Raw genomic sequence first — 14,977 nt, 5'->3', positions numbered from 1 at the left:
GGTGAATTATCTCCAAACTTATATAGTAAATCTGGATTTTATCCTACAGTAATTGGTGAGCTATCAGCTGTTTTAAGGTTGTTTGTTTAACTACATGGTACAAACATTCTAGATTACAGATAAATCTGACAAAAACAAGTCCTATAGTAATTTTTTAAAAAGCAAAAAGGAAAAGATTTGAGGAAACTTCAAAAAAGAACTCTGAAATTTCTCCAGTACATACAGAATATGGTAGGTGAGGGAAAGCAAGGCACAGAACACATCTTCTACTTCCTGTCTAGAAATCTACAGATATCACTGCATGTGGGTTCATTTTTATCTTTGTCTTTCCTGTAACAAATGAGGGGAGCTCTCTTCCCTTTTCTATAGCTTATTTCTCCACCTCTTATCTAAATCTCATAAGCAATTGTTCCCAAAGGGATTTAATCCATTAGAAATCTATCTTCTTGATCTTCAACTTCTCCCTGTCCACTAAGTCCTACTTATTAGTACTTAAATGCGCCCAAATTTAACTTAGTCTTTTACAAACTTTCCCTTTACTCCAAATCCCTTTCATCTTCATAGTCAAACTCCTTCAGTCTTCTATACTCTATCACCTATTATACCTCCTCAGTCCACTGTGATAGAACTTTTGCCACCACAATTCCACTGAAATAACTCATACCAATAACTTCCCTGTTACGAAATTCAAGGGGCATTTTGGGATTCAATTTTCCCATCTGTAAGCAGGAGTAGTAACAAGAGTACCCATCTCTGCAAGAACTGAAAAAGCTAATGCATGCACCTAACTTTAACAAGGTGCCATATGTTAATAATACTATTTTAACAAAGCCTTACATCTTGATATTTACTTGCCTCTTTGCTGTCGCAATCCCACACTTTTTTTGTTTTCCTCCTCCTTTCTGGGTGTCCCTTTGAGCCGAGATCTATACGAGTCTGAATCCTATTAGCTTTCTACTATATGATATCTACAATCATAATAGAGTACAATATACTGTAGTCTCCTTCCCAAGGGTTTTATGCTGTTCTTGAAGAAATTTGTTTTGTTTTGTTTTTACCTCTTTAGAAAAAGAACACACGTTTGGCACTGTTTCTCTTATAGGAAGGCATTCATTCATTCAAAAATGCCCTGAACTAAAATGGGAACCCATGGTCTACAAGGATTTCAATTTGCAAATTGATGTAAATTTTTGCCTATAACAAAGCATATTTGTTCAAAATAATTAGCTCATATTAATGACTATATTTGTGAGGACGTAGTGTGTATAGGTTCTTTATAAAAATTTTCTCTAGACTTTAAAACAGACCTGAATGTTTGATTTTATCCACATTTACAGATACAGAGTCTCAGAAATTAAGAAACTTGCCCAGGTCATAGAGTTGACAAATGGCCTATCATACTACAAAGCTCACTCTCTTTCTACTACATAGCATTGCCTTTTAATTTCACTTCAGTTTCCTAGGCACTGGAAATTCAGAGTTATACAAAATCTGTGTGGCCATGCTCTGTGAGAGCAGACCCTGTGCTGAACACGACTGGAAGAGGAAGACCTCTAAATACAGTATGACTATCACTTGGGTCTGAGTAGTTCTAGGAGAACACAAAGGGACAAGGGATTCTCACCTAGAGAGGGTAGAAATATGGAGGTCTCAGTGAAGTAAGATTTGACCTAGGAAGTCGGGTGTTTCCACCATTTTCATACAGTCTGGATTGATTTCCTTTCTCGGTCGCTCTAACTAAATCTCCTATAGCAGTTTCCCAACCTCAGTAATACTGAAATTTTAGGCTGGATACTTCCTTGGGGGACACTATATGTGCATTATATGATGTTGAGCAGCATTCATGGCTTCTACCTGTTCGATGCCAATTAGAACCCTGGATCTTCTACAGTTGTGACAAACAAGAAATGTCTCTATATATTGACAAATGACCCCAGGGCAGCAAACTGCCCCACAGTTGAAAAAAATTCAAGAGTCTAACCACTACTGCTAAGTGTACAACTTCTTTTTTTTTGGAGATGGAGTCTCGCTTTGTCACCCAGGCTGGAGTGTAGTGGTGGATCTCTGCTCACTACAACCTCTGCCTTCCCTCCTGGGTTCAAGCAATTCTCATGCCTCAGCCTCCCAAATAACTTGGACTTCAGGTGCCTGCCACCATGCCTGGCTAAATTTAATTAATTTATTTATTTATTTATTTATTTATTTATTTATTTATTTATTTTTGGGTTTTTAGTAGAGACAGGGTTTCACCATGTTGGCCACGCTGGTCTCCAACTCCTAACCTCAAGTGATCTGCCCACCTAGGCCTCCCAAAGTGCTGGGATTACAGTGACAGGCATGAACCATGGTGCCTGGCCTAAATGTACAAATGATTTAATTATGTCATAATAATTAAATCAAAGAAAAAGAGTAGACAGCCAAGAAAATACATTCTCATTGGATTTCAATATATCATAGAAGAGATACCATAACTGGGAGGAAAGAATTCAGTGTCGTTCATTAGGACAACTTGTAAACCATTTTGACAAGAATTAATTAGTATCCTCTTAAATCATCCCAGATATAATTATATCTGGAAAGCATCATTAATACTTCAAACCAGGGAGGAGAAAACAGCAAAGAACATTCATCACAACTTAGGAAGGATGGGACTTACCAGTTTGGACACAATAAGGGAACTGACCAAGAACCACGATGAATATTTGAAGACATATTGTTAACTATGCTGAAATTAAAACCTCTTGTCCTTAAAATTCAAACACAAATGGCCAACCAAAAACAGCAAAATGTTTACAGGGAATATGGCAAATAAGCAGCTGAAGTGTAAATTAATAAAACCACTTTAAAACTGTTTGTCTTAACTACTGAAATTGGAGATGTCCACCCAGGCCCAAATTTTGGCTTCTAACCCGTACTATTTGCCAGTAAAAGGAATCAGGGATCCTCTGAGAAACTGCTGATTCTAGGGCTAGGATAGGGAATAGATACGATGAGCTTACAACATCTCATAGTGCCAGAAATAAGGAAAGGAAAATAATGGGGTATGCAAAGAGACTGAAGATACAACCAGAAAGAGTTCCCAATGGCCAAAATAAACAACAGTATTGGATTATAGCCCAAAGTACAAAGCAAGTATCCATGAGTCCATACAGATATAGATAAATGTCCCAATATATGAGAGAAAAGAGACAAATCTCTCTGAGAGAAGATTTCCAAATACTTTATGTAGGATATGCTCCCCTCCAGGAAGTGGCTCTTAACCCAACTGCACCCCACCTTCCAGAGCATTGAGTGTGCTTATTGATTTCCTCAAAGAGAGGAGTATGGGAGTAGGTGGGGAGAGTGGAGAAACTTTTTAGTGAGAAGCCTGACAAACACTCTCCCAAGATCAAGACTACTATTATCAGCCATAAGTCACTGTGATAGTATGTACTATTGACACTGTGGATGGCATGTTATCATGTGATATTCCTTCCCCAAACCCAGCATCCTAGTCTAGCCATAAGAAAAAATTAAAGTGAGGGACAAGCTACAAATTACCAGACTAGTACTTCTCAGATCAAGGTCATCAGAAAACAAGGAAAGACTGAGAACCTTTCACAGACCAGAGGAATCTACAGAGACAAAATGACTAAATGTAATATTCAGGAATAGAAAAAGAACAATATGGAAAAATTAGTGAAATTCAAATTAAGTGCAACTTAATTGCCTTATTGTCTTCATTGTGATAAATATACCATTGTAATGCAAGATATTAAAAATTGGGGAAATTGGGTGACAGGTATACAAGAAATTTCTGTAACTCTAATAAATACTATTCTAAAATGGTTATTCCTTAAAACTGGAAATATACATACACTATGAAATAGCAATTAAAGTTCTTAGAAAACATCCAATAGAAATATGTGTGTAGGTATAGCAGGAGATATGCAATAACTATAACAGCACTGCTTGTAATCCCTAAGCACTTGAAAAGACCCAAGAGTTCATCTGTAGTAGAACCAATCAATACACTGTGGTGAATTCATACAACAAAATCCTAAACAGCAAAGAAAATATATTATTGCAGCTATATGCCACTAGAATAAATCTCATAATTAGTGAAAGAAGCCAAATCAAACAAGATTATGAAGTAGCTATCATAAAAGTCAGTTTCCTAATACCCCTGTGGAGATGAGGTGGAGGGGGATGAAGGGGGCCTTAGGTCCTGGTAATTAATGTACTATTCCTTGACCTGCTGATGGTTTACATGAGTGATCACTTGGTAATCATTTACTAAGGTGCTTGCTTATACTTAGTGCAGTCTTTTATGAATTACAGTTCACATTAAAATATTGTTTTAAAAAGGTTCATATCCCTAAAATGACATGATACAAATAGATCAGAACAGCAATAAGGCAAATTTATTGTGAATAGCCTATTCATAGAAGGGGGAAAAAAGCAAAAAGCAAATGGCTAACAAGTATTTCAGAAAATTTTCAAACTTAAGCATTTAGCACAACTAATGCAAACCAGGAAACAGCCCTTCTCAAAGTTCAAAATGATAAAAATAAGCTTTAAAAAACAGTACCATATAAAAGTAAGGCGTTAATATGTTATTGCTACACTCTTGAAAAACTGCATGTCTGCATGTCTACTGAGAATTTTACAAACATGCATGAGTTTTCAAGCAGTATCTTCTTTGGTAAATTATCCACTGGGAAAAAAAAAATCCTAAATACAGAAAAGAAAGTTTTGTGCATAAGAGTATTTGTTTAGAATAGTAAATAATTGTCAGTAAGGATTCAATTATAATAAATGTATAAAAATATAGCACACACTTGATTTTTTTAGTCATTAAAATGACCTCATCATAGAGCAAAACAGATGGCAGTTATATGAAGATTACAACTAAGCAAACAAAACCTCTACATAAAAAAAAGTACTTAAAATAATTGTCACAAATTGTCCTAACTCAAAACACAACAGAGTTTAGGACAATTTGTGACAATTATCTTTCATCAGAATACATTCCTTAAATAAGTGGAGAAATAAAAAGGTAAAAAAGCAATATCCATTTGTCAAATTCCAAAGAGTTAAAGAAATGAATGCCTGGCATCTGTACTTGAATTTGGCGTGTTAGCAATAATTGCTAACTTGCATAGAGAGAGCAATTTTGGGTCACTGCTGGAGTGGAGGGAGTAGGGGTGCTAAAGCACTAAAGCACTGTAGGCTAGAGGATGACCAACGCAGGGAGCAAGCATGTGCTACCTTACTAATATTTCTTGAACTTTGCTAGGGAGAGGTGGAGAGACAGATACTGATAAACCTGGAGCACCAGCCAGAGCAACTGGTGCACCTGCAGAGCAGTTTTTAGGCGGTTTGTTTCGTTTTCAGTAGGGAGACGGGCTAGGAGGAGACCCAGAGTGAATGAAAGACGGCAGAACACAGGTGGCGGGAATAGCTTCAGACTGAAGGACGAACACCTGCTCCTGGGTAGCGAGGCGAGGGACTTGCCTGTATTCGTCAAGCCTGGTGAAAGTGGGACTATTCATATCGTTTTAATCCAGGAGATTCTAGAAGCGGGCACCACAGGCAGTGCCTGCCAAATTCCAGGAGAGTTGGCAGGCATTCATTTCTTTATCTCTTTGGAATTTGACAAATGGATACAGGCCACACTAGGTCTCCAGCCAAAGGCTACTTGCAGGTGACCGTGGACTCGCACCCTCAAGGTCGCTTTTCCACTCTGGTCGTGTCCGGCGCCATGCCCAAAAGTGTCCCACCCTGGGATGTCCTGGCAACTCATCCTCTTGGGCCCTAAGTCCATATTCCTTTCATTTTCCACGCAGAATGTGGGCGCTGGATGGACTCACACAGAACCCAACTTCCCATTTTAGAGAGGACAAAGTACGCATCCAGAGAAGAGGAGAGTCATTCCATACCTCGGTCTCACCAGGCGTCGGTGTCAAAGGGTAAAAGCGTCGAAAGCCAGGCTTCAGAGGACAGGAAAGTATCAACAGGCACTTGTTGTTCCACGACAAAGGGGAACGCACTCTGGCCCTTAATGCCTCATCTCCCTCCTCCCCTGCGAGAGGAGCAAACCCTTTAAGAGGGCTGCGGACCAGCCTGGGTGGTTGGACCCCACCGCCTGAGCTAGCGAATCTCTCTTCCCATTGGCTGGAGGGCCAAGGGAGCGCTGCTCCCACTCTCCACCTCTATGCTCTTCCGCATTTACCGCAGAAGATTCAGTGTTCAATATAGAATCCTCTGCTCTCAGCAAACCTGTGGACGCACGTCCTTCCTCCTTGCCTTCCAGATGTGGGGAAGAGGAAGTCGGGGAATTGAACCCTAGCTTTGAAGGACCTTTCCCAGACTGGCTGACTCCCAATAAGCAGTGTCCCTTTATTTGTCCATCTAATATCCGTACAATTATTGAGCATCTTATTTGTGCCTGTCAGTTTTCTGGGCCCTGTCTAGCAGTGAATAAAATATCCAAATTCTTGCTCATCTACCCCTCATCCGTTGAAGGGGCGCAGATAATCAATTGTAGTATACTAGGTGGTGATCATAGCTGTGGAGAAAATCAGAGTGGGGCAAGGAATACAGCGCTGGGGGTGAGAAGTGGGGGATGGGTCCTATTTCTCTTTGAATAGGAAGAGAAGACACTACTACGGTGATGTTTGCAGAATGTGAAAGTGTGAGCAATGCAGATATCTGGGCGATCGAGCATTCCAGGAGGAAGAAATAGCAAGTGCAGAGACCCTCAGTTAAGAGCCTACTCGACATATTTAAGGAACATCTGAGTCAAATTGACCACAGTAGTCACCAAGGCTCTGTGTTGATTTATGGATAGTGCAATTTCATTCAAATCCCACATGACTAGAACTGTTCTAAGATGAATTCGTGGCCTTGGCCCCTGAAGACAGTCTTAGAAGCTAATAGATCTAGGAGCTTCAGGATTGAGAATTGCCTCTCAGATGAGAAACCTCTGGATAGCATGGGTAAATGGATGCTCTATTTGGATGGCTTCCTTTTTCTAAGGATTACCCATTTGGGACAAGTTTTCATATTCATATAGCAACAAGATTTGGGTGATTTATCCTTATTGAAGGTAGCATTTCTCCAGCTGGACTCTTCATGGAGAACTTCAAGCTTTATTGACAAAGGAAGAGCCAGTATTCGTTGGCATTAAGAAAATATGCACTCTAGGCAACTGATACTAAGGACTCAGGCATGCTAGTTAGCAAGATGGGTCCAACAACGTCAATAACAGCCAGAAATCAGAGGTTTAGATTATAAAGATTCATATAAAAACTACCTCAAAAGGATAGCCAAGTGTAGGGTGAGAGAAAAGGCAAACTCTTTTTAGTTTGGTTCCAACATACTATGTTAAATTGCTATGATATGCTAACGTGCTGAATATTACATTCACGAATATGTACATCTTAAGAGAAACTACACATTCTAGAAGGTTTGGTTTTGAAATTGTTTCTAACATGCACAGAAAACCATGAAATAGAACATTTTTGCTGTCCCATGAAGGATATCTGTATAAATGTTCATACTGTTATTATCTTGTTCTATTTTTGTTTCGGAAGGACGTGCGCCCACAGGTTTGCTGAGCACAGAGGATCCTATATTGAACACTGTATCTTCTGCGGTAAATGTGTGGAAGAGGATAGAGGCGTTTATATGTAAACTTATATTTGGAAGTGTTATTTCTTCAGAGGGATCTTATAAGAAATCTGGACTTTTGAAATTATTGCAATGCCTTGTGAAAGTGATCTTTAATAGTAAAAGGTCTGCAAATATGAGTGACTGTAGTACTTGTTCATTCGTTGCTCTTAATATACTTTAAGTGACATCTCTGTGTTGTAAAAAGGTAAAAGTGCTTGTAATATTTCTTTGTCAAATTGAAAGAACTTGTCACTTTGCTTCTCTATCACAAGCATAAAGGTAAAATAAAAGTGGTAGTATTCCATTTTTACTAAGAGTTTGAGAGATTGCCTTATAGGCCCCTAGTTTTTTCCTGTCTGTACTTACATCAATCCCTCCCAATAAACAATACACATTGAACATATCAATTCTCTGGTATGTATCCTTTTACATTTTTTCTTCATGCTGCATAATTAAATTAACAGTCATATACACAAATACAATGAGTAACAAAATTTGAATTACTCTTTTGTTTGTATTTTTACTCTCACCCAATAAATAATTTTACTTATTTATTTACTAGCTATTGATCTTTCCTTACTCCACACCTCCCCACCTAGAGAATGGATCCATAAAAGATAAAGATTTTTATTTATTTCATTCTGTTTTTTATTCTCAGCACTTAAAGCAGTGAATGAATCAATCAACAGCACCTCATTAATGAAAGAAGAGAGTAAAGTGAAAATAAGAATGGCAAGTTTAAGAAATAACAATTAGTCCAGAATGGCTAACATGGGATAAGGCAGCAAAATAGTGGAATATGAATCAGAAAAATAGGGGGTAAATGAGAAAGGTAAGAAGAGAGATATCATGTAGTGCCCTATAGGCCACTGTAATACCTTGGCTTTCACTCTGAGTAAACTAGGAAGCCAACTGAGGGTTTGGGGCAAAGTGAATAATAACTATTATGTTTTAAGATAATCATCCTGGTTCTATATGAAGTATCCTGGAGTAGAGCAATGACAGAAGCAAGCAGACCAATTAAGAGGCTATTATAATAATCCAGATGAGAGAAAATGATGGCTAGGGTGAAGCTGGTAGCAGTCGTGGTGGTGAAAGCAGTCATATTCTGAGTATTTAAGATAGAATTGCAAAGATTTGCTGACAGAACAGATTGGGAGGTAAGAGAAAGGAAAGGGGTCAAAGGGAAATCTAAGATATTGACTTGGGAATTTGGAAGAGAGATTGAGAAGATTGTAAAAAAATAAAAAAGCAAGTTTGTGAGGCATTTCAGGAGTACATTTTTGGTAAATTTGGGATGCCTATTAAACATTGAAGTCAAATTGACAAGGAAGGAGTTTGGAATTAGAATTCAAAGTCTGAGGAGGAGATATAAACTATAAGTCACTAGCTGATAGGTGGAATTTAAAGCCATGGAAGATCATTCAGGGAGTGAGAATAGAACATTCAAAGACTGATCCCTGAGGAATCACTCTACTGTTTAGAAGTCACAGAGGGAGCAGACCTGGGAGGCGGCAATAAAATTGTTTTCAAAAAAGCATGGAAAATAACATCTGGAGAGGAAAACCTGAAGAGTATGCTATCTAAAACTCCAAGTGAAGAAAATGTTTCAAGGTAGAGAGATTAGCTGTACCAAATGCCTGAAATCAATTGTGCCAAATTCTGCTGATAGAACAAGATGAGACTGAAAACTAACCATTGAATTTAGCAACATTGAGACCATCAGTGATATTGAAAAGAGCAGTTTCAGTGAGACGGTAGGGTGAAACCCTAATTGAAGTAAGGCCAAAAAAGACTGGAAGGAGAAAAAATGGAAGACAATAGACTACTTTCTAAGATGTTTGGCTCAAAAGGAAGGACAGAAATGATACAGTAGCTGAGGGAGAAGTGGGCCTGCTATAGACTAAATGTGTCCTCCCAAATTCATACGCTGAAACCTAATCCGCAATCTGATGGTATTAGGAGGTGGAGACTTTGGGACATGATTGGGTTGTGAGGGCAGAGCCTTCATGAATGGAACTGGTGCCCTTATGAAAGAGGTTCCAGAAAGCTCCCTGGTCCCTTCTGCCATGTGAGGTCTCCACAAGAAGACAGCCATAAATGAACCGGGAAGTAGGCCCTCACTAAACTGAATCTGTTAGTGCCTTGATCTTGGACTTCCAACCCCCAGAACTGTGAGCAATAAGTTTCTGTTGTTGTCAACCATCTAGTTTATGGTATTTTGTTATAACAGCCCACACTAACTAAAACAGGGCCATAGAAAATTTTATTGTTTTGTTTTGGAGAAATGACAGCATACGTGATAATGGGAAGGATATATTATAGAGGGAAAAATTGACATTGCAAGGGAGGGGAATTACTGGAGTTAGGTCATGTGAGTAAGAATGGATGGAAACTAGTGACTACATGAACAGGCTTCTAGCTGAAAAGGGGCACTGATGCAGGTAGGTGTGTGATGCATTGTGTGGATGGGCAAGGGTATGGAAGTTCTCTTTGCTTATGTTCTCAGAGCAATTAAAAACACATTCAACAGTTGAGGAGAAGATGGCAAAACTCATACTCAGTTTTGAAAATGTTCTATGGACACAAAATATACTATCAATTCTAGGGTTATAAGGTTTCTATATATACCTTTGAAATTCAGATTATTAATTACACTATTCAAACTGTGCATGACTTTATTTTATTGTATCCTAGTTCTAATTCTAAAACACATATATTGAATTTCCCCATAGAACTGTATTTTTTAAATCAAGTACTCAAATTTATGCATTTTTGCTCTATGTATTTAGCGGGTTTGATGGCATTATACTTCTTCATAAATTGTACCTTTTATCAAAATATTTATTTAGTTCTTAAATTAAATAGCTCTTTATTTAGTTCTTAAATTAACTTTCGATTATTTGAAATTTTTGCTCATTTGCCTGGTATCTTTTTTACTCACTTCACAGATGTTTCTTGAAAACAGCATATGGTTGGATTTTTTTACTTGAGTGATTCTGAGAGTTTCTTTCTATTGAAAAACTCAGTCCATTCACATTTAGTACAATGACTAATAATTTATTGCATTCTTTATACATGCAACTTTTGGTTTATTATTTACTTTATATCATGGCTTTCTCTGTTTCCTTGTCTATAATTTTTTGTGGGGTATTTCTATTTTGGGTTTGTTATCTGTTTGGAGTACTTCCTTGAATTGTTAACTCAGGGGACATCTGAGTGATACAGGCTCTGAATTCTTGAAAATCCTTAAACCTTTCTTTCACTACATTAGGGAGAGATGATATTTTGGCTGATATATTGAAGCCCCTTTAGCCTACTAGTCTATACTGCTATTGAACATTTTTTTAGCTTCCAACATTACAAAAGAGATGTCCAATGTCATTTTTATTTTTAGATAACTTATCTTTTTAACCTAAAAGCTTTTCTCTTTATCCTTACAGTATAGAAATTATACCTTTTTATGTCTAGTGGGTCTTTATTCACTAATCCAGACTGAAATGTAGTGAGTTATTTGGTCTACATTCATGCCTTCTCAAAAATTTTCAACACAAAGGCATTTTCTATTATTCTGTTAGTCATTTGTTTCTTCACTTTTATAAACTTCTCTTTCCTTTTTCTTTCTCTTTCCTTTCCCTTCTTTTTCTTTTTCTTCTCCTTTCCTCTTTCTCTTTCTTCCTCCCTCTTTCCTTCCTTCCTTCCTCCCTCCCTCCCTCCCTCCCTCCCTCCCTCCCTCCCTTCTTTCTTGCTCTTCTTTCTTTCTTTCTGTCATTCTTTCTTTTCCTTTCTTTCTTTTCTTTCTTTCCTCTTCTTTCTTTCTTTCTTTCTTTCTTTCCTTTCTTTCTTTCCTTCTTTCTTTTTCTTTTCTTCTTTCTTTCTTTCTTTCTTTCTTTCTTTCTTTCTTTCTTCTTTCTTTCTTTCTTTTCTTTCTCTCTCTTTCTTTCTTTTCTTTCTCTCTCTTTCTTTCTTTCTAAACTTTTGTGTCTGCATATCAGGTCTTATAGATCTACTATTTAAGCCTATGATCTTTTTTCATGATTTCCATCTCTATCTTTTCCCTCTTCTATGCTTTCAGGTATTTCTTTAACCAAATCATAAAGGATACATTTTGGCTCAAAAAGTGACCATTTTTCCTCCTCCAACTCAGTTGCTAACATGCTTGATTAGAAAAAATTAGACTTTTTTCACATTTTACTCACATATTTTTCTCATTCAAATGTACAAATGTTCTAAGGTTATTAGAGATATTTATAAAAATACAGTGTAACATAGACTTGCATGCATGCACATACACACACACTCATGAAAGATTTGTGACAGATATGGATACAAAGCAGCAGGGGTAAGAAAGGAGGTCCACAATACCCACACAGATTCCAGAGACCTCTCTCAGTCACAAGGTTGTGCTTTATGGCCAGCAAGTGAACCACTAAGATATTTTGATTTCAGGGAAGCCACAGCTCATTCAAATAGGGGTCTTTTATACTACAACTGTCATGTAGCTGAAACCAGGCTATGGGACCAGGTTCAATAGCAGAAACCAAGATAGCATAACAGAAACCAGATGCAAACCATTCATCAATACATTTTCTATAAACAATATTGGCAAGCTGTTACAGATTTCCCTCTTGGTATTTTTTAGAAAACTACATTAGCACAAAACTGCATTAATTCTTATGTAGTATATTCTATTCTGGTTTGGTCAAGGATCAATACCATGGCTCCAGGGATCCCTGGAAATATTTGTAGGATTTCAATATACCATTTGAGACTTACAATGAAATTATACACTGTGAATTAGAATTTTTCATCAGGCTTGGAAAATTATAAATCATTATTTCTTCACATATTGATCTTTGCTCACTTTATCTTTTCTGAGACTTTAATTGTGTATGTTAGATATTTTCATTGTGTTCCCTATGTTTCTGATATGGTATGGATATTTGTTACCACCGAAATCTCCTGTTGAAATGTAATCCCTAACATTGGAGGTGGGGCCTGGTAGGTGGTATCTGGGTCATGGGGGTGGGTCCCTCATGGCTTGGTAATGTCCTTGTGATAGTGAGTTCTCATGATATCTGCTTAAGTGTGTGGAACCTCCCTCCCTACTCTCTCTTGCTCCTTCTCCCATCATGTGAGACATGCCCACAGCACCTTCACCTTCCATCATGATTGTAAGCTTCTTGAAGCCTCCCCAAAAGCCAAGCAGATGCAAGCACCATGCTACCTGTAAAACTTGCAGAACTGTGAGCTAATTCAACCTGTTTTCTTTATAAATTATCTAGTCTCAAGTTATTTATTTATACAATGCAAGAATGGCCTAATACAATTTATGTTCTTTTCTTCTCTGTACTTTAGCTTGGAGATTTTTATACATAAATATAAATAAAATAGATTCATATATTTATATATGAATCTATTTTATATATAAATGTTTATATATTTATATTTTATATGTAAAAATAGATATATATATAAAATAAAAATTTTATAGTACAAATATTTTTATATAAAAATGTTTTTAAATAAAAAATCTCCAAGCTAAACATATGAAATATATATTTTATATGTAATATAATTAAAATTATATGTAATATATTATACATGTAATATAATTATATATGTAATATAATTAAAATTATATATTTAAAATTTTATAAATTTATATAATTTAATTTTATAAATATACTTTATAAATCTTAAAATATCTATTTTAAGATTATATATATAAAATTGAAATTTAAACATGTATTTAACATTTTATATGTGTATATAAAATTTTATCTTCTCATTTAGGTATCTGTATTCTTTCCTCTTTTTCTCTGGTTGATCTGATCTGCTGTCATACACATCTATTACATTTTCAATTTTATTTTTATTCATAAAATTTAAATTTGATTTTCAATTAAAATTCCTGATCCTGTCAACTCTTCTCCATTACTGAACATATTAATCACAATTAAGTTTAAATATATATTTGTTAGCTCAATAATTTAGTCATCCATGAATTTGTTTCTATTGTCTTTTTTTCTGCCCTTATAATTTTTGGTTGAATTATCAGACATTGTATATGAAACATTGTAGTAGTTCTGAATGATAACATTCCTCCTGAGAGAGTTCCTCTCATAGGCAGTTAGAGAGGGGGCAGATAATAACAATCCAGTCAGGTATGGAGCTGACTCAAAGTTGAATTGTAGCTCCATCTCTATTTATTGCCAGTTTGCTTCTATACTTATTCTTTTGCTCTCCAGGAATTCTAGTTGGGTAACTCTTTCTTGGTGGGTTTCGAACCATAATTCTTATTTCCTCTGATCTGTGATGAGACCTCTGAAAATTTTCTGTGCACTTCAACAGTTTTCTTCTTATCTTCTTTCCCTGTTCATCTTAAGAATTCTGCTAATGTCTGAAGAGAAAACCACCAGGTTTTAGGTTGGCTGCTTAAAGATTCCCTTTTCATCAGGGTTTGGCCCCTACATTCCTTGCTGTCTTGTCAGACTTGACTCTAATTTGTGTTCTTAGTTATGTGACATTGACCAAAATTATGGAAAATTCTATGCCCTCAAGCATAGAATTCTTAGATTCTTCAATTATTTGCTATGAAGAATCTGCAACATCTTGGACTAGGAACTTGCGCGATACCTCTCTTCCCATGCAAGGCAGTTTCTTCACTCCTCCCCTGGGTACATCTCTAGGCATCTGGTGACTGCTCCCAGGACCCCCATCAAAGATGGTGCTTTGGGTCTCCACATGTTCAAGCCAGGGAGGGTCCATGACCAATGATTTTCAAAATGTAGCTTCCAGAGTCATAAAAAAATGCAGATGCTCATTGTGTGGTGGATGGAGGCAGATAGGCTCTGGGCTGCCCACCCCTGCTAAACCCCAAACTGTAACTGGGTAGAATTCATTCCTAAAAGTCTTGTGTATGCTATACTTGGTGATCTTCGCTATTCATATTGGCCTCTACCCTTTAGTAGGTATATTTCTTCAGATACATATCTTGTTTCTCTGAAAACTGGATCCTCTTAGCTTTTTTTTTCTTTTAATTTTGATTAGTTCATTGAGGTTCAGGTTCTCAGGTTGGAAGCAGTGTGGCAGAACAGCCCCCTTCCAGTGTTCCTTCTTACTGGTCAGTGTCTCTGCATTCAGTAATTCAACTATCAATTGTAGCTCTTTAAATAGGTTGCAATTTACAGGTGAAAATACTTAAGGGCGAGCAGTTAAACAACCTGCTCAACACCACCTAGTGGATAACAATGATTGATAGCTTTTAACGTCAGTTTCGTCAGACAACAAAGCCCACATTTTAAAAATGCTATGCTAT

General features: G+C 36.9%; 1 protein-coding gene across 1 annotated transcript in view; it reads right to left on the bottom strand.

Annotated features, from left to right (window-relative positions):
* NLRP14 (NLR family pyrin domain containing 14) overlaps nt 1-14,977 on the bottom strand; it is a 52,271-nt gene that overhangs the window by 36,313 nt on the left and 981 nt on the right. The window lies entirely within an intron of this gene.

Source organism: Rhinopithecus roxellana, chromosome 15 (genome assembly GCF_007565055.1).
Source record: "Rhinopithecus roxellana isolate Shanxi Qingling chromosome 15, ASM756505v1, whole genome shotgun sequence".
In the NCBI taxonomy this organism is placed as follows: Eukaryota; Metazoa; Chordata; class Mammalia; order Primates; family Cercopithecidae; genus Rhinopithecus; species Rhinopithecus roxellana.
This window is presented reverse-complemented; position numbering and strand designations above follow the sequence as displayed.